Consider the following 22,220-nt stretch of genomic DNA (forward strand, 5'->3'; position numbering starts at 1 on the left):
CTAAAGCCCATGATTTCAAAAAGTGCAAAAAACCTTATATGCATGTTCCTTCCACATCCACAATGAGACATGTGACATCTGGGCTAGTTTTGCTTTCCTCTTCTCTCCCTCCCTCCTCTATTCTCTCCAGACATATTTCTATCAGTTCTGATAACCTAGTCAAATTACAGCTCAAGTAATTAAACTCTGTTTAACAAATCCTTCTTCATTCTACTTCAAAGCTAGAATGCAATGTCACCATGAGCCATTAAATGCTTGTATGCCTCTGTAGAAACAGATATATCTGAGCGGTAGTTGAAGTGACTCTTTTATGTGCAGTTTTTAAAGGATGTAGGATGAAAGGTGCTATATAAATGTAAGATATACTTTTTCACAGTCCAATATCTTAGTGAAAGGTTGTAATTAGCGTAAGTTCTGCTTAACATAAATCAGAGCTTTGCATTCAACATTTCAAATGCAACATCTTCACAGAATCACAGAATCACAGAATCACTAGGTTGGAAAGGACCTTTAAGATCATCAAGTCCAACCATTAATCCAGAACCACCATGTCCCCTAAACCATGTCCTGAAGTGCCACATCCAAACGTTTTTTGAACACTTCCAGGGATGGCGACTCCACCACCTCCCTGGGCAGCCTGTTCCAATGCCTGACCACCCTCTCAGTGAAGAAATTTTTCCTAATATCCAATCTAAACCTCCCCTGGCGCAACTTGAGGCCATTTCCTCTTGTCCTATCACTAGTTACTTGGGAGAAGAGACCAACACCCTCATCGCCACAACCCCCTTTCAGGTAGTTGTAGAGAGCGATAAGGTCTCCCCTCAGCCTCCTCTTCTCCAGACTAAACAACCCCAGTTCCCTCAGCCGCTCCTCATAAGACATGTGCTCCAGACCCCTCACCAGCTTCGTTGCCCTTCTCTGGACACGCTCCAGCACCTCAACATCCTTCTTGTAGTGAGGGGCCCAAAACTGAACACAGGATTCAAGGTGCGGCCTCACCAGTGCCGAGTACAGGGGCACAATCACTTCCCTACTCCTGCTGGCCACACTATTCCTGATACAGGCCAGGACGCTGTTGGCCTTCTTGACAAGATGTAGATTATTTTATGTTGGCCATAAAAAGCAGCCTGTAGTAAAATATTGTAATGATGGTCTGAAGAAGCTTTGGAATCAATAGATGAAATTAGGGAGGCCTGACCTGCTCTGCTAGGAACAGCCAGTACATCAGACAGACTTGGTTTTATTTGACCCTTAATTTCTTGCAATTGTTTTCTTTCTGGTGAGTTCAAAATTCCTTAAATGTTTAAGGATTTTGTTGGCATTGCTGTTCTGGTTGCTTTTTTTAATCTAACTTTGTTTTATACAAGATATGGTGAATGTTTAAACCAGAGAGAAATGCTAGGAGAGCAGAATGTTCTTAGCACTGCTGGATATTTCAAGCCTGTGATTTATTTGCAATGTAATTCAATTATTAAAAATAGACAGTATTTTTATATCTTTCAATTCTGCTATACAGCAAATCACAAAAGCCAGATACTTTCTATTAGTGTTTGATAGCATGTGGTTACTGAGGCCATAAAAAAAAAAAATAAAGGGCACTTACAGTTTTAGTATAAACTATGATTAATTTTTATTAAGATGATACATTTATATATTATAAACTGACAATTTATTTGTAGATTTTTTTCCTGCTAGTTTAGTAGTTTCCCTTGGTGCAGAATGCAGAATTGTATATGAGATATTTGAGTGTCTAAAACGATGTATGATAAATGAAGTAGCATGCTACTTATACGCTTATCATGTTCTCTGACTAGCAACAGGTTCAGCAAAGGGCACAGCCAGTAAATGAAATTTTCCACCAGGACAATATATCATCACAAGAAATGTATGCGTTGGAAACTTACAAGCTTGCTCGAGATGCGGACAAGGTGTGAAATGGTAAAAAATGAAAAGCAGAAACAGCATATAGTAAATTTCAAATTCAGCTTTATTTCCATACTGGCTGAGCCTGGTGCTTTAACTGTTTGCAGTCATGTAGTTTAGAAAATAATAAACGCATACACACAAATTTATCTCAGTTTTAATGCTAGGATAAACTCCTTTCATTAGATATCCTAGAACTTCTTTTGAGAAAAGAAACTGTAAAGCGTCTCATGAGAGTATTTTTTTAAATCCCCTTCAGAGTCAAAATATAAAGCAACATCTTTAAATGCGTATTTCTCCCTCAGAGTTACAGGCTGAAAATCTGCTCCAGGAAATGTTTATTATAACTTTCAACACTCTGCGGAGAGCACTAATTAAAAATAATAATAAAAAACTGAGAAAAAAAAAGTATCTGTATATTTCCCAGTGGAATTTAGTTTGTTTACAAAAACATTTCATAATAAAAATTTCTGACATATAGCCATGAAATTCTAACACACTATAAATACTTCTGTTTTCTTGCAAAAAGGTACACCAAATACAAAGAGAAACTTCTTGGTATTCTGGTGATAGGTGGAATCTCAGCTAAAAATACATTGAGAGTGTCTGTTTTCATGGCTACCAGCTGTATAGCCTCACTGAAGAGAGATGAGCATTGGAAAAGCTGGTCAAATTCTGGAATTCAACCTGAAAGAAGCTTCTGAAACTTCTTGAAACTTAACTGCTACACTGCAAGAAATCTAGCATAATGACATTGGCTTGTGTTTATTACAGTAGTGGCTGTATTTAAATGCTTGAACAACTGAGTAGAAATTCCTGCTCTTTTCTTATACCCTTGCTGGATAAAATACACCTCTGGAGAGATTTGGCTGATTTAGTTTTACTGTGCACAGTAATTTTAAAACCAGCTGAACATACTTTGGGCCATAATGTCTTTCTATTGCCTTTTTTTAAAAAAAAAAAACAAACCAGAAAATTCTCCCCCTCTTATCTTTCTCCATCTCGCTTCCAACTAGCAACCCTTCTTCCACATCCCACTCAAAACAGAAGCAAAATACGCTTACAGTCACATTCAAATATTTATTTAATAAATGTTCTATTCTCTGCCAATGTATGTTATGGTGGACATCTTGTTTCCATGGGCAGAATTTTTACCACTCCATTCCAAAGATGTTAGTGACAAACAGTCACAGAGAGACATGTGCAAACAAGTAATATTTCTTTTAATGAACAAGAAGCAGCGCCTCTTCTGGACGTAGGCTTGTCCTGTTCACTCTCTAAGCCTTCCTAATGGCAGTGCTGATGTGGTTTAGCCAAGCATTTTGATTGGAGAGCAAGACAGACTCTCTGATGCACCAAACCTCCAGAGAGAATGTGTGTCTCATTCTCAAGCTGGCTCTCCCAAGTCCTTCATTTTTCATCCCATGTGTTTAGGTTTTCTGTTTTCCCCCCACAATGGCAAAATCTTAACCTGACTGAAATCAAAGGAAATTCTGCTATTCCATCCAATGGGGCCAGGACTTCTCTTCACATTTTTGCTCAATTCCAGGCTTTCCTGATTTATATTCTTTGGCTTTATGCTTGACATTTTTGTGCCTCACTGTCTATTTGGATTTACTGTTTCTCTGTCCATCTCAAGGTCCATCCAGGTTGTGATTTTCTCTAACCTTTTATTCTTATAATCCTAACTCAGAAACAAACTTTTCCTGGTTAGGCAGACTGCTGTCTTTTGAAACACAGTGAATCAAAGTCTAAAACCAAACCAAAAGAAAAGGCAATGAGATTTCTTTGGGGTTTAAACAGAGAGAATTAAATAAAGTCTGTACTTTTTCTAGAACATGAGGCTAGACCTTGTCCAGTCATAGTCCTCTGGAAATTTAGCCCCAAATTCCCAGTTTCAGCAACAGCAGTCTAAGAACTAACTCTCTAAGTGAAATTAATTTTGCAACTCAGAGGAAAATGAGACCACTTGTTGCAAGCCTCCGGTTTGCTCTTTTGCTCTCTCACACAAGTCTCATGACCTTTGCTGTGTCTGGAACAAAAGACCTAATCTGCTTGGTTGATGTCAAACATCAGAAGTTTATGCACTGTCTGGTTAACTTTGTCACCGAGCAATGACTGTCGTCTTCCAGGGTCAGGCTCGCTCTCAGCACTGACACGAGGAGACCCCATGGGCTCTGTTACCATTTCAGAGCGTGGGTGTCTCCTGTGCCAGTTCTTTGTGCCACTGAGTTCAAACACCCAGGCACTGCTCTGTAGTTCTAAAAGCCAAGCCCTCTTACTCATTCACAAAGTAGTTTCTTTACTACTCTCTCTCTATTCCTTTCTTGCTGTATATCATAGCCATCTTTTTGGACAACTGGCATATTTTCAGTGCCATTTGTTTCATCCTGCCTCGTTGGATGCGTTGAGACTTCCATGAACACTATCTTCCACCCAGTTTCTGTTCTTTCCCCCCAAATCTGTTACTTGGGATTGTTTTCTTGCTCCATAACATTGTTATTCTTTTATTTAACTTATCAAATTGACATTAGCATCCCTGAAACATTCTGTATAAATACAACAAAATATAGATCTTGTTTATTTTCTTCTTTTTTTACAGAGGATAAGTAGACCTGCAGTTAACCCTGATATCTTTTTATTTGCCACCCTTCTCAGGGGTGTGAATGAAGATAAAGACTATTGAGCTTCATCACTACTACTATGGCATAATGCAACATGAACTACTTAAAATACTTAAATTTTTTTAACATATTGTCAGAGGTAAAATCTTTTGGAAGAACTGTAAAAATTAATGATTTTAGCTGGCAAAGGAATTCATTTCTTTAACTGTTTTGTACCTTTTTGCTCTGTTACTTCAATACCTTTCTAACAGTTTGTTCCTTCTGAGACAAATATACTTACTATTATAAAACATATTATTACATAAATTGTCTTGTGGGAAATCACAGGACCTTAATTAAGGAAGATAGCAATGATTTAACTTTTATATCTGGTTTCAAAAGCCTGGGGACATTTTCCTCTCAGTCTACATGACACTGCGGTCTCTAAAGAAGAGTGGCTCCTAAAATTCATCCTGCTTTCTTCCTTAAAAGCTTCAGAATCCTTGTCTTACTTTGGCACTATGTACACTTGCCTTTATGGGCATAATTAGTAAATAAAACAAAGCAAAGAAAAAATACCAAAAGCCCATGAGAAATCAGTGCTGGAAAAAAAAGAATTTTTTTACAAAATAAATTCTCTGTTGTGGACTGTAGAAAATGAATGAGCCGCCCATACAAGTACCATGTTTAGTCTTGCTTCAAAGTGCTTTATAGTTACTAGGTTTCTAGGTATATATATTCTAGGTTCTACATTCAAAGCAACATTTAACTGATTTTTCCAGTTCTTTGAAACTTCCATAGATTTTTCTATAAGCAGTTCTCCCTTTTCTACCTAACTAAAGATGGCTAGGACCTTTATCAACTAGCAGCTTTACAGCTATAGACCAGGACAACTCACACTGGCCTTAAGCAGCTTCCTTGTCCATTTGGAGGGCCACGGGAAACCATCAGAAGCAGCAAATGCAGCTAAGAGAAGATCTATCTTTATGAGCTCTTCTAACTCCCTGAAGACAATATGAGGAATCATCAACTAGTAGTGTAAGTAACCTGGATTTATGATATTACAATATTACTTTGTTGTTTGCTTGTTTAGACAAAAAAAAAGGCTCCAAAATGGGGCAGCACTCAATCTTTTATTGTTCCATCCGATCAAAGGCCACGGACGAATATTCCAAAGTATATTAATAATTCTTTCCATCACAGACTGCAAGACCATGAGAAATACAGCTCTCCTTACATTTTCCTTTGTGCTTAATTAACATGATCTTGATGTTACTGGAATAATTCTGTTGCCATTTTGACAGCAGTCAACTATTGATTTTGATGATACAAGATTATCCCTGATATTCACCTTTAGAAGACAGCTAGATTATATGCCATGAATTTATGGATGTTACAGGATTCATATACTTATTTATGGGGGATGGGAGGGATGAAGGACAGAGAGAGCTGAAACAGAACTGAACAGCCAAAGGAATTAGACCCACTCTCTTATGTAAAATAAACTTCCCAGTCTTTAAAAGCGTACAAAAATTAAATTATGTCAATAAAGATTTGGTAGCATTTTAAATTAACTCCAGTAGAAACAGTCAACTTAACTAGGGTCAGGAGAAAAGGCAATAGAAAAAATTGGCTTTTGTGGTTCATTTAAAGCACAGCCTCAGAAGTAGAACCTGCTGATTGCAAGTACTGTGAGTCTGAGGTTACATGAACTTAATAGTGACTTTACAAATCAGGAACTTTATGATGAAATGGATCTCTTCATTAGAAAATCCCTAACTACTTTGTGGTGTGTGGAGATGTTATCTGATCGTTCAGTGATGTACTTGTGGTTTGTAAAAATGGGGACCCTAAAGATCATCAGAGCCAAAGTCTCTTCCCTGGGGCCTTTTTACCGTGCTGACACTTACTGAAAATCTACCAGCAATACACTCTCCAGAGCAGCAATCATTAACTCATTCAAAGTCACAGGCGCAAGGGTCTGGGGTTAGCAACTATTAATTAGTGTAATTATTCCCAGGATGACAATTACCAGCTGCAGGATCCACTTAACATCTATTCTCAAATCTTGTCTTTCTGCAATGCTAATGTTTCTAATAGGTTCATTTACCACCATTTACTGATTACATTCACTATGGTATATTGTTTCAGATGGACAGGACGGAAAGCCGATACCTAATATTGACCTTTATAGTATCCTGTGATTAGAAAGGCTGCTCCTACCATCATTAGCCACATCATTCTATTGAAAAACATATATACTATTTGTGATAGATTTGTGGTATTTTTCCTCTTTCAAATATGCTTACAAAATTAACTTCCTAGAGGAATAACACGGCGTGTTTCAAACTATATTCTTCAATAATGCACTCATTGAAACTAACACATTGCATATATTAGTTGCACAATTTGATGTTTAAGACTATTTCAACTAACGGTGCTATGCACATAGTATAATTCCAAACCTGATTATCCAGTCTTCATTAGAAAAAAATAACAATGAGAAGAGGTACAAGTCTACAGTCTGTGTTTGCTTGGCAGTGTTTGAATCCTGCATGGTGCTGAGCCATATTGAAACCCTGTGCAGTTCAAAGAAACTAGAATGCTTGGCATGCATTTAAATCAGACCTATATTTTTCCTAAATGAACAGAACAAAAGAAATTGCATAAATCTATTTTCACCTGTTTAGGGAATCTGACACACCTCTCCTGTGAAAAGGGAGAGAAGATGTCCACAACAAACAAGGCTTTGACAGGACGTAGAGCTAATTCATTTAATAACAGAAGGAAGCAAGCCTTTGATGGGAAGATTTTTCTTTAGATTGTGAAAATTGGAGGTATTTTAAATCCATGGTGGGACTAATTTCACCAAATGCTTTAATAGATCCTACTGATTCCAAAGAATATTAATCTCTTGCCAAATCAGAGCCTTATATTTCAAAGTGCATAAACTATGATAAATCAGAAGTTGTCATACATGGAGACTACAGAAGGAAGAAGATTATCTGTTAGAAGGTGATACAAGAGTTCCTCTTTCCAATACCAGTAAAGTCTGGATTACTGAAACAGGAGGAAGATTTTCTAGTACAAAAGCAGGAGAAGAGTGCAGAGAGTATGGCATCATGTTATTCTGACATGTTTCTCTTTCTTCATTCTCCAAGAAGCTGACAGCAAGAGAAATCAGGGATGCCATACACTGAATATCAGAGTTCAAAAGGGATGGCAGAACAGAAGCATGGCAGTATGTTTTCTGGAGAATCTTTAATTTTTTACTCTTAGTATGCTGAGTCACAAATCAAAAGATAAAATATTTTTTAAACTGTGTTAATATAGGGTTTCAGAGTGGTAACATGCTACTTTAGTATATATTTTAAAGGGACTCCTGGACAGTGCCTCAACTATGCAGGAGTAAGTGGAAGCAGCAGTGTTGCTTTTAAATGTGCTGCTAGATTGTATTTGTGAGCATTTGATGTTCTTCTTTAATAACCTCAAGTAAAAGGCTGAATGAATTCAACAACAGTAGCTGAAAAAAGTGCAATGAGTCATATTATAGGAAAATGGAGAAAAGGATACAGGACTCTCCACTGAACACAATCCTATATTGTAGGCAATCTGTGATAACACCCTTTTCATTTCAGTTCAGTCCCATAAAATTACCACTAACATTACAACTCATGCAGAACACAGATAAATGTAAAAATGTCACAGAATTCTTCCAGATGGGACTTTTAGTTCCACTAGATCACCATCTACTTTTTTACTTGTCTAATATTTCATTACAACCTTCCATAAGTTAATTTTCTTTCCACTGACCATGTAAATCACAAATCAATTTTCATTTAAAATGCCTGACTACAGATTGCTCCTGAAAGCTCAAAGCATATGCTTCAGTGAGCTCTCCAACATTCTTAATGCACATTAGAAAAATGTTGTGGTTTTTTAAAAATCTTTTAAAAGGAATTAATTTTATATTAAAGTCTGGCATGAGACCCAAGTAGTGGTACTCCTCCCTTCCCTCTTCTCCCCCCACCTCTAAGAAGCCAGTACATATTTGAAATGTAACTGTATGTAGAACTAAAAGTCCTTCATGACAATGACATTTGTTCCTAAACCAAAAATTCAGGCAAGAATATAAACTGCTTTAGATTTGCAGAAAGCAGACATGATTACTTAATCCCAAACCCCTAATGCAATCATGTACTTCTCGAGGGGAAAGAAGACAGAAAAGGAAGAAGAGGAGGAAAACCACTCACAGTTCAGCCATTGGCTGTGCTTTATTTGAACTATTATTTTTCTCATATTCTAACAGAACATTTGTTTGGGCTAAAATATATGATTGAATATTCCTAACTTTACTCATGGAAGCAGCCACACTAAAACCAATAGGATATGCCTGCGAGACAAGCAGGATTCGGAAACGTTTTATAGGAATGCCCCAAAAATATCCTGAAGCTGCATTCTCTGAAATGTTATTTTCTTACATTAATTTAAACATAGTGCTCTCCCCCTACAAGTTTGTAAACATACATGTGGCAGATTGGATTTGGGAAACCTGGTTTCTATGGCTGGTTTTGCTACTCTACTGCTGAGAAACACAGGGCAGTCACTTTGCTACTCTGTGCCTCAGTTTCCACATTAGTAAACAGTGAATCATTAAAGAGACCCTTTTTCATATTAAGCAGGACCACCTGAATGCCTGAGCTGACACATGCATAAGCTTTTGCTGAAGCAGAAAGAGCTAGGAGTGATCATGTGGTCATTTTACTCTTTTTATAGGTAGACTACATTTCCTCACACCAGAAACTTCTGTGCTGTTTAATCTCAGATTGTTTTCACAGGCTTTTATTATTTGAGAACCTCAGCACCAAACCTTGAAGGAAAAATACTCCAACAGAGCAACCTGGTGTGATGGGAGAAGGAAGGGTTGTATCTTCTCTTGGAACACAAAGGAATTGTAACCCTTTCTAATAGCATGACCCCAGATCACTGAAGTCTAATGAACCAATTAAGTGCGAAGGACTTTGGTCCTCTAAGTCTCTTTCCTGATCTGAATCTGCACGCAAGCTTTCCCTTCACTCTCTTTTCCTCTGCTTACCTGGCACATCCATATTTACCATGTCTCCCTCCACCTTTGGGATTGTCCTTCCATCTCTGAAGTTCACTTCCACGCCGTTCTGCACCACTCTCATCACAGCTCTTAGTGAGACAGTACAGCTTTGAATCCCAACTTCTTGAAGTACTCTGACATTGGGATTCTAGCTTGAGGGTGATGGAGAGGGTGTCGGTTTAAATAAGGCTGAGTGCTCATGACAATTGAAAGTAGTTCTGCGTTAAGTGGGGCTCTTTCTCATAATGCAGTATGTCAGTGCTGACCACTGAAATGGGGGAAGGGAAAGGCTCTTGAGCAGTCTCTCTAAATAGGGTCTTGCCAAACCATTTGCAGGTTATAGTCAGCCAAACCTTGAGGGTCTTCACAGAGAGTTTTTTTAAAACCCAAACTCCCAAATGTCAACGGGGCCTCAAGCATCACATCTAATGTGAATCTGCCTCACTAAAACTGAGAGTAGAGGGCCTCCGGACTTGGCTCTGTGCTGGCATATCACAATCGCCACTTAGAGCTGACCACTTACTTGTTACAATGACGTGGAATTACTTCAGATATGAAGAGGTGTGGGGAAAAAATGTTTACTTTGCTTCCTTATTTAGAGAAAACCCATCATCTAAGAAGGAAGCTATTCACAACAGTGAAGTCTCCAAAAACATGTCTATTAATAGTCCCTGAAATCTTTATGGAGTGGGATTACTATGGAGATAACCTGGTCTGGTCCTCTAGCAAGCTTTTAAAGTTAATGACTTTAACTAAATAAACAAGTAGTTGGTTGGGTTATCTCACCAATCAGTAAAAGGCCCACAAAAATATTCAGTGTGGATGATGCCTGTGAGCTGGTTCAATTGAGTGACTAGCTTACTTTTTTTCTCTTTTCCCTTTGCCTGGCCAGCTAAGGGCCAGAAGGCTGTGCTTTTTGGGTTTTACCTCACTTGCTTTTTTATTTTTCCACTCATATTTCTTTTAGTGGGTTTTTGTTCCATCAGCATTGGATTGACAAATGCCTCTAATGATCAAGAGGAGAGCAACCAAAGACTAATCCCAGTTACGGTGGCTAGAAAGCATGCTAGACACCTGAGAGTCTTTCAGTTAACTAGATCCTCTACCTCGGTGTGTTACTTTGTGAAGTACTTCTCAGGAGGAGTTTCTATTCCACAGCCAACTGGATAGAGGCTCCTGGATGAGGGAGCTAGCTGAAGCTTAAAAGGGGCAGTAGAAGTATATGCACATGCTCATAGGTACAAGCTGGGATGTGAAAAATAAAATATTTGAAGGCATATTAGAAAGAAAAGTAAAGCAGAGACTTCTCAAGAAAACCATGCACTCTCCTAATAGACTTTTCAACCACTCACGTTTTCATGTAATTATCTTCTTGATGAAGAGACTAACATCCATACAGAAAACATGATGCTTGGGAAGCCTATGTTTCCACTGTGAATCACACACTACCAAATACAGATCAAAACTTCAGATTTAGATGTCTATATGCCCATTTCAATGCCTATCAATAGATTTATATACACACAACATTCAGGCATCCCATTTTCCCATTTTCAGCATTTTGTTTACAATTACTAAACAGAACATTACGGGTACTGGTGGCTAAAATCAGAGCTGCCAAGTTCAATTTAACTCTTCAGGTGCTGATGGCAGAGAGTTGTTTATTACATAAGCTGCACAACCCTGCAACCTGGGCACTCAGTGCTCTAACAGAAGCCTCTACCTAAATAACATTGCTCTGAATCATTTGCAATGAGGATTTGTTTTCATTGCATGTACACCAGTCACTTCTTCCTGAACATCGTGGTTTAGCCCCAGCCGGCAACTAAGCACCACGCAGCCGCTCTCTCACTCCCCCTCCCACAGTAGGGTGGGGAGAGAATTAGAAAAAAAACCTCGTGAGTTGAGATAAACACGGTTTAATAGGACAGAAAGAAAGAAGGAAAGAACAATGATAATACCAACAAAGGAATGTACAAGAACAAGTGATGCCCAATACAGAGATTGCTCACCACCCGGCGATCAACAGCCCGTCCCCGAGCAGCGATTTCCGCCCCCCGGCCAACTCCAGTTTATGTACTGGGCATGACGTTGGATGGTAGGGAATATCTCTTTGGCTAGTCTGGGTCAGCTGTCCCGGCTGTGTCCCCTCCCAGCTCCCCGTGCACCCCCAACCTCCTTGCTAGCAGGCCAGCACGAGAAGCTGGACTGTCCTTGACTGCTCAGCAACAACCCAAAACATCAGCACATTATCAACAGTTTCTCATCCCAAATCAAAAACACAGTCTCACACTAGCTTCTGTGAAGAAAACCAGCTCTATCCTGGCTGAAACCAGGACACTGAAGCATTAATACAGGTTTAAGGCTATGTCAATATTAGCAAGTGATTTGCTACAGTATGGAAGGATCCCTGATGGAGGCAGTTGGTTTTGAGTCCCTTTCTTTCCCTCTACTTGCAGTTCAGGGTTTTTACTTTGGACTGTATTTACTCTGGTTTCTTGCACTGAACATATGGGTCTTGAAACTGTCCAAAGGGCCAACTGTTGGTTCGGGCCTTTGTATCTCCACTTGGCTCTGGAAAGCAGTTGGTGTGCACGTGAAGTGGAGCTTCTAGTTTAGTTTCCTCCAAAAGAATCTGGTCTGTGCATATTAAACTAACGTGCAGCAAACGGTGAAAAAAGAGGGATTAATTTAAAGTCTGCTCTATTTCTCTAAGTCAAAATACTTCAGTAGATGCAGCCTGCTATACAGTAAGATTTATTTTATGAACAATGGTTTACCTCCTGCTTTCCTACACCACTTCAGCAAAAACTTTGCCCTTATTAATAGCAGCTAAGTTTAGGATTCTCAGCCTTGGTTTCTAAACTCCACCATGACATTTATGAAATGATCAGATCATGAGACAAAAAGAATGCAAGTGGAATGTGACTGTGTATAAATTGCTCTGTATTGGAAATCTCATCCCATTCTGCTATTTACTTTTCTCCAAGTAAGATAATTATATTTGTATAGGTATAGGTATAGATATAGATTAGATGTTACATTACAAAGCCACAAGGGTTGCTGATCTTGTTAACATGATGGTTGTCATAGTTGGTTTTGTTTTGCATGAGCATGAGCTCATTACTGAGAACCCTTGTCATTCACATCGACTTGTCTTCTTAATGGAGCATTTCTGAAATGAATGGCAGGACATATACATTTCAATTCAAACTGTACCTTGGAGTCTTGCTCCCACTGAAGTCAGCAGGGCTTCAGGACAAAGCTTTATAGCTTGTGTTTTTACAGGCATGCTGTAGTCTCTTGTTCAGTGTGCTTTTAAGGAAGGCCAGTAGTGGTTTTCAAATCATTTTGCTTTCAGGCACTATTTCAGCTGGTCTATTTGGCTACCTTCTGTATTAGGTTACTTGCACACTTACACTCTCCTAGGCTCAAAAGATGCTATAGTTCTTTGTATTCCTTGCAGTGCAGCAGGATGCCATGATGCAAATATACAAGCCTTACCCTGTCTCAGCCAGAATGAGTATAGTTTGCTGTGCAGAAGAGGTGAACTGAAAAGAAGTCTCACTGCTAGGGAGGGTAATAGCAGCACTGCTTTTGCATCAATCCCCTGCCAGGCAATCCATAGACTGACACTGATGGTTGCTCTGGAGGGAGTCACTTACCCTCCAAGCTGGAGGTAAGATGCCAGATAAGCAGTAGCCTGTAAAAAGGGATTAAAAGAAGAGAGAAAACCAGGGGGAAAGATTAAGATAATTTACCCTTGTCTATCGTATCCATCATAAATCCCATTGTCAGTATCTATTGTTCAAGTATGTGACAAACTTCTGTTTCTCACCCCTCCATAAAAGCCTCCATCATATGGAAAGTTGCGTCCCTTTCATGGTTTTATAATAAACTGGAAGTGAGTAACAGTGCGATATCAAAGGAAATAAAACTCCAGTTGCTATTGCTGCTGGGGTTGCCTTCTGAATGTGGCTTATACAATATTTCATCTGTGCTGACACCTTTCACTCTCAATTATTTGGCTGCTGTCAAAACAAATCAATCATATTATAGCATTGTGTCTTCATGTTACCATTCCACTGCAAGTTAGCTGCATTAGCTTTGAAATATATGGAAGTATAAAATTTATCTCTATTATTTATTTAATACAACTTTCTCCCTTGTGAGTTATCTCACAAATAAGGCAAACTCAAATTATCTGATGTCAAACGTTGAATATATATAAATGTCACTAAGAAATTTTAAAATAATGGCACTCATGGGAACATAAATGCATGAAGATACACTTGATAAGTCTTACACTTACAACCAATTATATTCTTCTGACAAACGGAACAAATAGTATATGTTTTTAATCTTGGTTGCAACTGGCCAAGGTGCTCATATTAGATAAATGTAATTTCATACAACATAACTTTGAAGTACTACTCCTATGAAAGTAGAGTAAAACGAAGATTTAAAGAACTGATCTTGTAACCAGTAAAATGAAGGCGGGGTAGGGGGGGGAAGCTGGGACTGAATATTTTTTAAAGATGCTACAGTGCTGGGAGAGGAACATGGTCTTCCTTTACAGTTCACAAGCATTGACTTGGGAAAGGAAAAGTTGAAATCTCCAAGAGAGAATCTGAAAGTGATTGCTCTGTTCAGATCGCTACACTTAAGGTTTTCAGTGAACATGTACAAAATTTGTTATTGAGAGGTTTTATCCTTTTAAAAATAAACAAAATAAAAGAAACAACTTTCAGGTTGCCAATAAGTGAATTTCCTGAAAATGTACTACTATCATTTCCTTGCTTTTTTGACAGGATTCATGCCGTGTTACAACTGCATCTTCTAAAATACAAAAGCCCAATATACTGGGGAAATTACAACAGCTTTATCACCTTCAGATGTTTACCTCTTCTTCATTTATTACTGCTGATGTAATGGGAAATCAGCTGCACAGTATAAAATAAATTCAGGAATATTTGGATTCAAAGTATCTTTAAAAAAAACAAGCTGAAATATAAAGGATGGACAGAAAGAGCACTGTATGAGGAAAGGGACAAGAGACTGAAATGGGATCTGGGAAACAGAAAGGCAAATATATTCAAGGATCAGATTATGTAAATCCAAAGCATCAGCATTGACTTGAATAGAGTCAGTCATGGAAGTGACATTAAAAATGTGTCTTTATGATGAAGATTTATTTTTAACATTGCATAATTCATCATAACAAAATACAACTAAGTGAAAGAAGAGTATGTAAGATATGTCAAATCTACAGCTGATTAAGTTTAAAAGCAATATTCATGTTAAAATAAATAAGCAAAAAAAATCCATAGCAGGCAATAGTCTAAGAACCCATATAGCATTGGATCTTACTAACTTTCATGGAAACTTCCAATCCTTCTATGGGGTGGGTCCCAAATGAGGAAAATTCACCTTATTATTGCAGCTACTGCAAAAGAGCCTAGCATCTTTTAGGTCTATCAACCAGAACAAGACTTAAGAATTCAGGACATTTAGCAAAGATCTAGCTGTGTCTGAGGAGCTCAAGGCATCTAACAGTGGTGACTTAAGCCACTTTGTAGGAAAGCATAGTGCTAACTATCTGCACATTCACTTACAGGTGGGAAAAGAAGTTACAGAAAACATACATGAATTGTCTGCCATCACATGGGGTATGTGGGGTGGAGCACAGAGCGGAACACAGGTCTCGCATCTGTGCTCTCCGCTACATCTGTCAGAGCAATAGGCTTGTAAAGAAGAAACATTCAAGAAATGAAAGCAGCTTCAGGGGTCAGTAGCAAAATGAGACCAAGGCCTGAAGATCTCCATGAGTACAGATTTCTATCCAAAGGACATAAAATTGCATAGAGGTCTGAAGACAAGAAAACTCAAAGAAGTTTCACTTTCATCATTTCTGATGTCACCAGACAGGTCCCATTCCCATTTCTAGAGCAATCTCAGTGGCAGACAGAATTATTTTTCTCAAAAAAAAGGAGAAAAAAAAGATGCTGTAAAATGTTTCAAGATGCATAAACGTTAAGATTTTAAAGGCGCAAGACAACTTCAGAACTTTCCATGACAATTAAAAAAAAACCAAACTGGGAGATCTCCATAAACAGAGGTGTATGGTTCTGTGGTACAGAACCACAGACTTCAAAGAAATTTCTTTAAAAAAATTGGCTCCCAGCCAGTTAACTTATATGTTCCATGAATTCAAAATTCACACTATTAAAAATGCCCATAAACCCAGTTGGTCAATAAAGACTTTGTTGTTTTTATGAGTCCCTAAATATATATGTTCTTGATTAGAATCTCACTGGTCTATCAGGAACACAAGTTTGTATCCAGGGAGTTTTTAAAACATGAATCATAAGGATTTTATTAATACAAACACCATGGAAAAACAAAGGAAATTAAACCACAAAGACTATAAATGTCTGACTTAAATCCACTAAGGCAAGGAAATTAAGAGCGAAGGCTGCAAATCCATCCAGGTAATCCTTCTACAACTCACTGTACTGAAATAAAGAGTCTTGAATCAGCGTGAGTCATATATGCATATACCATATGGATATACCTACCTATTTGCATGTGATCTACCAATGCATGTAGCATGTATGCTACAATGTGGAGGTGAGGAACAGAGCGACAAACACTAGCTAGGATTTTCACTTGCATTTGAAATTTCTTAGCTTTTGTAAGATTACTGTAAGTTAAGTGCTTAACATTATTGGAATGAGTTTTCTCTACATTAATTTAAATTGTCACGGTCTAAATTCAAGAAGAAGATTAAAGGCTCCTGGAAACAGGTACAAAGATATACTTTAAAAGCAGCATTAAAATGCATCCCTGTTCTGGTTGACAGAAATTTCATTTATAATCCTGCACGCACAATATTCCTGCCAGGAGCGGAATCAGTCTGAGTCAGGGCTGAATAAAAAGGGTACATTCCCAGAAATGCCCAGGTCTTTTATACCAGTCACGCCACAACTCCTAGCCTAGTGGTCTTGTCTGCTACAGGGTAATTAACCGATAGGTTTTTGGCAGAAACTTTGGTGAGGTCCAGACTACTTCTGTCTTTCCCATCTGCTTCTTGGCATACAATTCTGGAAAGTTAAGACTCTGCCAAAAATTGGCCCACAAAGTTTAAGTAGGTGTGAACACTTTGATTTCAGAATTAATTTGATCTACATCACATCATTACTCCTCACTGATGTTGTTCCATAACCATCAGTAGTGAAAAAAATAGGCATGTCTGAGGTCTGTTTTGGGTGGAAGTCAACAACAGAGCACGCAAGCTTAAGCCTACTGCATTTTAATGCCTCTGACGGTAGGCCTTTAACTTATGGGACAGAAAATCCAAACAACAAATAGCTAACACACCGGGAATGATCAATAAACAACTGGTAACTAATAAAGCCCTGAACCTTTCACATTCCCTCTGTGAAGGTAGCAATTTGCCACTGAACAAGATGAGCAATTAACATGGGGCCACAGCATTCCCACAGGAGAAGCCTTGTATGACGGGGAAAAACAAACAAAACAAACAAAAAACCAGCCCATTAAGGTTCTTTCTGTACTACCCTCAGAAAAGCAGTTTTTGCCTTTTCTCCCAAAAGCAAATGTTAGGCCTCCCAAACAGTACGTTTCCTGGGTGACCAGACGGAGACACAAAACCTTCTACCTACCCCATCTTTAGGGATCTCTGCCTATTACTTCAGTTCGCCTATACAACGCAGTTTGGATGGGCTACAGCTGTCAGCCTGAGGAAACCTGCTGTAGTGGCTGCTAATCCATAGGCGCTCCATCCATGCCACAGCGTGCTTAAGGATGCACAAATTTCTCCTATTTTTTTTCCTTGTACCAAGGTAGGGAGGTTAGTCTTAGGGGGTGGCTAACCCCTTTTCTTTGTGTACGTGAGCCCTTCACAGCGACTGCATTATGTGCAGCATTTATACAGTTATAGGGGGGGTATATTTGGTTTGAGGGCTTCACAGAAATTGCTAGCGAGTGCAGCTCCTTTTCTTGGTTCTTGTCATTCTTGTTCTGGTTATGCTAGTACACTGTAGAAGTACCTGGGAATAAACTATTCCTCTAAGTGAAACATCATTTTGATTATTACTGACATTGGTGCTCATTAAAATACATAAGTGAAACACTGCCTTTCTGTAGACTCTGAAAGCTATTTCATGTTACTTGAAGGGGAATACAAATGAATAGGGACTGCATCACTTTAGTTAAAAGGGAAATATGTTCTAAAAGCCTGGAATTTGGACTCTAGATCAGTAAGAATTGAGGTTTGTAGTTTATTTCTTCTCTGTCTCTTTTTTGTTTTTCATCTCTCTCTGATTTCTGATTTTTAAGGTGTGTGTACATGGAGGAATGGAGACAGAGCATGTTTACTTTATCTGTTGCACAATTAATGATACAAATCTCTGTTCAGATGAAACAAGATCTAGTAAGTGTAAACAATACTTTTTTCTTTTTGTTGCCATTGTCTTTATCTAACATTCATTTTGACTGATCTCCACGTAAAAAAGCCTTTTTACTTTTTTACCATCATCTATGTTTATTGTTACCCATATCAGTGCATTTTAACGGCTGCCTCCTGTTAAAACTCCTCTCAAGTTGTTTAATATATTTCCCTTTCCATTGTATTGCAGCTAAAATATGATCTGCTGCTCTTTAAATAATGTAATTTAATTATTTCACATTTTCAGCCATGTAAGGCTTCCTTTCAGCACTGAAGCCTTTCACTAATGATTTGGTGAGATAGTTTGTTCTCATTTCTTTCCGAGCTCAAGACTGAGAAACTCTGACTTGGAAATAAATTACTGACATCCACTTTAGGAACAGTACAATGTGTAGTGGAATTAAAGTACACAAAGTTTCAGTGCCATGAGGCTAGAATCTCCAACTTGTTGATTTCTTTCAAGGTTCAAGTGTCATTCAAGCTCCGTATCGGTGGAGATATCTAAAACACTCTTGTGCTAGTGCTATGTAATGTAACATATTCAGGCCAGCCCTTTGCAGAGAAACTCCCAAATTGTTATCCATGGTGTGTGAGTGGCCAGCAGTGAGCTGGAAGGCAACACCATGCTAATTTCTTGTCATTTCAAACATGTATACATAGCTAAAGGGATAGCTAAAATATACTAACTTTTTAGCTAAAACTGCTTTGGCTGTCATGGAAGAGTGAAAGAAATGAGATGAGAGCCTTTAGCAGCTCCTCAGCACTGGAATACCTTCCCATTTCTCAGTGATTTCAGCATGAAATCAACAGGGCTAAAAATATATTAATAAAACAAGACAGAACAAACTCAGTCTCCCCGAAAAAGGTATCTTTCTGTTCAGATATACAGAAATATTACATTGAGACATAAAAATCTGATGCTCTTAAGGAGAGAATGTCTCCAAGAACATCGGCTCCCAGGCGTTACTGAATACTCTGAGATTAAGCAGCTACTGGTCCCTTGGAGAGATCTTTGAGAAGGGTAACTTAAAAAAAGAACACACTCCCCCCAAAACCTAGAGAAATCTGACCTGGCAAAGGATGCAGAGACTGAAACTGTTCAGCTAAGAGAACAGTTCCCAAAGATGGAAAGTTGAGTATTGATGAACACCAATTTGGACAGTAAGAGGAAAGCTGGCAGAGTGTTTTCTGCATTAAGTCAATAAGACAGGCCAAGAAGCTATGGACTAAAAGCAACAGACAGGCAACACATTGTCTTGTAGGGTACCTACCTCACTTTTTCCCTTCTCACAACCTCATCATTGCTATTGTGACACTTCCAAAATTTTTTGCTGGTTAGGAAACCATGGCTATGTTCCAGCTGCAATTCTAAGAAACAGTGTTGAGGGAAACAGGTGTATAAATTTATTGTGGACAACAGCTTTCTCAAATGGTATTTAAACTCTTCTCTTCAGTGCTTTTAGTGGATTACAGTAAAAAGCTATGGTTGTTGATTTTACTGTTTTCTTCAAAGAACTCTTGGTGCAAAGTTCCACAGGTGAATCTGTGTTATGTTCAGGGATTTCTGTTTACTCTAAAGCAGATGGCTCTATTCTGCCACCAACCATCTGGCATTCCAGTAAATTGTAATCTTTGCATATTCCTTGTACATTTTTTGTGTAAGTTTCACAGCAAGAATTTACACATTCATCTTCCTTCCTTCTGTTCACACACATTGGACTTATTTGCTCAGGGAACAGATATGGTATAGCAGTGCGTATGGCAAATGACATAGTGAAATGAAGAGAAAATAATCCAGTATGCATCAAGAAAAGTAGTTCTGAAAGAATCTTGCAGTCTAAGCCTCTCTTCACTTACAGCAACAAAATTCCTATTGACTTAGTGGTGGATAAGGACCATATAGCAACTGAACAATTTAACAGAAATACAGGAAAAAAAAAAATTCTTGTTTATAGGTAACTGACAACTGAAGAATAGGTAATTTCCCTGAATAAGTTATACTGTGTGAGTAATTTCCATATCATTAAACTCTCAATTTTACCAATGTCTTGAATTTTTAAAGAAACTGTTTTCTCACTTTAAATACTTAACATATTTCCTTTATGATTTCTATCACTGAATGCTCTTTTCTCTTTCCACAAGCAAGGGTCTTCATTGTTTTATCCAGTCGTCCTGAGGTCTTACCATGCTAAACGCTGAGTTAGAACCTGATAGTCCCCAAGAAAAAAATCAGTTAAACATATATGTGGATCACACAAAATTTAGCGGGATTACTAGCTTGATCAACATTTAGTATGAACTCAAGTATTCTGTTAGATCAGAACTTTCCTGAATTCATATATTATTCAAAAAGTCTTCAGGGTTGTCTTTTGAGTTACCTACCTGGGGTAGTTTGTGATGAGGAGGTTTAGAATTTTACTGAGGAGAGAAGAAAAAGAAGACAGGAGAAGACCCAGCTCACAGGAGCTGTGGATATCTATGCTTGACTGCACTGGAAATTCAGGGACAGCAGACATGACAACAACGGGAGTAATGAGACAGTTTAGAAAACAGTGTGAAAATATGTCCCGCAGTCGTCTAGGCTGACCATTCCACAGTGAGGTTTAAGAGAGATGGAAGTTGATGAATATGGTCTGATTTTGCCCAAAGGGCATGAGTTACCAAAACTGTGTTGAAGCACAGGATTCTAGGAGTATATCTATAAAAGTGCTGGCTATAAAACACACATTCTATGATTATCTTTCAAATAACCACAAAAAACAGGGACCAGAAGTCAGTCAGATTCAATGGAACTGATGATATCACACAGCTAAAGAAGTTCTGTAGAAACACAGCACTATTGCCTGACTCCTGTCTTCATTCAGGCATGCATTGGGTAGTGGGCTACATAGGAAGCAACAGAAGCTTACAACTATGATTTCAGGGCTCTTAAGAGCTATCTTGACCAAGTTACTTCATTTCCTTGTGTATCAGTTTCACTTCCAAATAATGTGGGCAATGACGCTTGTTTAGAGGATCGGGAGGGTGGAGAAGATGACAAACAGCAATGCAACTAACTGAATTTGTAGGTTCCGTTCCTTTCATACCTTAAGGAAGGTGTGGTTGCCTCCATAGACAGGGAACTGCACCCGATGCCCAAGCAAGTCCCTATTTGAACCAATGCTTCTGTCTACCAGTAAAGAATAGAGAGGGAAAACTTTTCATCTGGTAAGGTCATTGGTTGCAAAATTTATGTGGCAGCAGAATTACACCTTTTAGCTAGCAATTATACACCGATGGCTAAACTAAAGAGCAAAGGTTGCCTGGCTTCCTCCCTTCTCTTCAACTTTGCAACATGGGGTGAATAAACGATGTAAGAACTGCACAAGCTTATGTTTATTTATAATACTACATAGCCAGCAACTATAACCTGGAGCACTCCAGAGTGGAAGGATACATTTTTATAATGCCTGTTTCTTCATTAAGATTTCATCATCCACCTACGCTAAAAAGCCACTTCCCCTTCACTTTGTTATATCTGCTTTCACCCTCTCCTGTTCTTGCATTATTTTTTTAATCTCCAGTTCCCTACTTTACATGCACTCTCAAATTTTAAACAAGCAAAATTTGTGCATTAGTGTGTCCTTTTCATCTATGATTTATGAATGACAGGTTCTTTGGTGCAGCTTAATGGTATGAGAGAGACATTATTTTAAACATTAAAGTGAAAACCATTTACAACTATGATGAGAGGTCTGTTGACATTAAACTTTAAAACATGCACAAGGTAAAGGCAAGCAGCTGCTCCAACAGGTGAGAGTACTACGCATGCAGTTTGTAAGGGAGTTTGTTCGACATATGAGCCATCTCTTCCTTTTCTCTGTTTCACAACCTGTAGGATTTGGTTCTTCAAACAACTCACCTGGTAATCAGCGGCCACCAGAGTTTAGTAACTAAAAAGTACTTAGGGCGCCGTGCAGAGCATTCATGTAGAAAAATTACCATTCTGTCTAAGGAAAACTTTTCCTACCATTTACATCAGCAAGAAATAAATTGTTAAAATAAATAAATAAATAGAGAGCGCTAAAGCTTTATTTTGCTATTTCTTGCCCACCCTTTTATCACTTTCACACTGACA

At 38.4% G+C, this 22,220-nt stretch overlaps 1 protein-coding gene across 1 annotated transcript in view; it reads right to left on the reverse strand.

Annotated features, from left to right (window-relative positions):
• Positions 1-22,220, reverse strand: part of POU6F2 (POU class 6 homeobox 2) — a 319,101-nt gene that overhangs the window by 160,406 nt on the left and 136,475 nt on the right. The window lies entirely within an intron of this gene.

Source organism: Phaethon aethereus (genome assembly GCF_964289735.1).
Source record: "Phaethon aethereus genome assembly, chromosome: 2".
NCBI lineage: Eukaryota > Metazoa > Chordata > Aves > Phaethontiformes > Phaethontidae > Phaethon > Phaethon aethereus.